This window comes from Crocuta crocuta, unplaced genomic scaffold (assembly GCF_008692635.1).
Source record: "Crocuta crocuta isolate KB4526 unplaced genomic scaffold, BGI_CrCroc_1.0 scaffold441, whole genome shotgun sequence".
NCBI lineage: Eukaryota > Metazoa > Chordata > Mammalia > Carnivora > Hyaenidae > Crocuta > Crocuta crocuta.
The window spans coordinates 1-2,185 of record NW_027527822.1 but is presented as its reverse complement, the minus strand read 5'-3'; the positions used below and the strand labels follow the sequence as shown (position 1 = coordinate 2,185).

At 46.5% G+C, this 2,185-nt stretch overlaps 1 long non-coding RNA gene across 1 annotated transcript; it reads right to left on the bottom strand.

Annotated features, from left to right (window-relative positions):
- Window positions 1-778: 778 nt before the first annotated feature.
- On the bottom strand, window positions 779-2,098 carry LOC144241525 (uncharacterized). The gene is made up of 2 exons (XR_013338106.1): window positions 1,411-2,098; window positions 779-896 (listed from the first exon to the last, which is right to left on the bottom strand). It is a non-coding gene; the product is annotated as an uncharacterized LOC144241525 (long non-coding RNA).
- Window positions 2,099-2,185: the final 87 nt, after the last annotated feature.

Below are 2,185 nucleotides of genomic sequence, written 5' to 3'. Positions count from 1 at the left end.
GTTATTTTTTTTTTTTTCATTTTTTTAATTTATTTCTAGGAGAGAGAGAGAGAGACAGCGTGAGCAGGGGAGGGTCAGAGAGAGAGGGAGATACAGACTGAAACAGGCTCCAGGCTCTGAGCTGGCAGTCAGCACAGAGCCCAACGCGGGGCTCGAACCCACGAAACACGAGATCATGACCTAAGCAAAAGTCGGACGCTTAACCGACTGAGCCACCCAGGCGCCCCGACCCAAGAGTTATTTTTAAATGTGGTATTTCATTTCTGAGGGCTTGGAGATTTTCATTTTATTTTCTATTATAGATTTCTGGTTTGGTTCCATTATGATCCAAGAATATACTCTGTATTTCTTTCAAATTTGTTGGGAGTTTCTCCTCTCGCTCCAGGATTTTGATGACCCAGTGTATGGTCTGTTGTGGTATAGTCCTGTGCACATGGGAAAACAAGGTGTATTCTGCTGGTGTTGGGTGAAATTTTTATAGATATTGATTAGAACCTCTTGGTTGGTGGTACCATCAAGTTACTCTCTTCTTGCTCTCCGGTGGCCCCAGAATGGACTGGATCCCCTCCCACTAGTCAATTCAACCTTTCCTTGGCAACTTGCTCTTCACAGAAACTGGCCTCAGGCAGATGCACACAGGCCCCTCCACAAACCAGCGTGGAGCCTCCTCACCGCCAGGGCCCGCCGCCACTCGGGGGCTCACACTTCAGTTGGCACAGACGGGAAAAACGGTGCTTTTGGGTCTTCTGGTCTGCAGAGCCCACTTTTGAGGTATTAGTTTGATTTTTTTTTTTTTTTTTTTTAAGAAATCCTTTGCCCTAAAGTTTCACCTGTTGTCACCAGTTATGATCTTCCCAGTTCAGCTCCCCTTCGTCTCCCCAGCCTTCGGCCTCTCCCTGTAGCGAGATAAAGCAAACCAAGGGCAGCCTGCTGAAACCAGTCATTTCTGAATTCAAAGGAGCCTGACGCTTGCCTTTTGATGCCAGAATAGATTTCCTCGTGCTAAACTCGCCTACTTACTGTGACAGGAAGCTGAAGGGAGGAGGATTACTTTGGTTCCAGAATTACAAAACCGCAGCATTGTAAAGATAACTAACTTCCCAAGGACCGTATCGATCGAAAATCAATCTGATGACATCCTGTTCTTGGCTTAATCCCTCTCTAAATAAGTTATCCTGGTAATAACCAGTGGCCCATTAAACACTTAACTAAGCATGGGACATTCTTCTGGGGAAGGAAAGATCTCATGTGTAGGAACTGAGCGTCTCCTCCTCTTAAGCAGCTGTGTGCATTAGTCTCTTCCCTCACTGGGAAAACAGCAGGTTTGTTATAAATGAGACCAGGCAACCCGTATGTACAAGGGCACCCTTACACTAGCAGCACCTAGCAGCACGATTTACTAATCCTCACCTCGGTAAGTTCTGCTGCAGCGAATTTTGAGGAAAACTGCATCACTGATGAGACGTCATCCTTGCTGGAAACCATCATTTCTGTCCTCAGTTCAGGCAAAATGAGAATAGCAGCTGAAGGCTTAATTTCTGGGATCATATCTGCAAACCAGTCCAACTCTGGATCTTGTACCGGCTTCTTTTTTACTTGAATGGTAAACTCCTCTCCTAAACCCAGTTCTGATGGAGCCTTAAGGCGTCTTTCTTGTGACACTTTTGGTGGCTTGGTTTGGTCTGGGTCATCCCCACTTGGTGCAAGACCTGTCTTCTGGTGCAGGCAGGGTTTCAAAGGCTTGGACTCTTCAGTGAGTGAAAACAAGGCAGGAGTGGCCTCATGTCCCCCTGCGGTCCCAGGCCTCACAGTGGGGACTCCTCCTGCATCTGTTTCAGTATCTAAGCTGCTGGGCTCAAAGTCAACCCATGCCACATCCTCCGCGTTCAAGTTAGAGAGCGGGGACGTGGAGGCATCGTGAGGTTCTGCAGGACAAATCTGTATGCTGACAGCTTTGTTTTCAGGCTCCTCTGGCTCGCTCCAGTCAGGCCACTCCTCGGACTTTTTAGAACTTGATGGGAAGTTTTCACTATCTCCTGAGGTATTTTTCACATTGGAGAGTCCATTCATGTGAAATTTAATAGGCTGAGAATATTGATCACCTGTGGGGATATGTACAAAAATTATCCTCATAAAATGTTAGGAGTAAGCAATATATTTAGGAAAAGGTTAACACACACACACA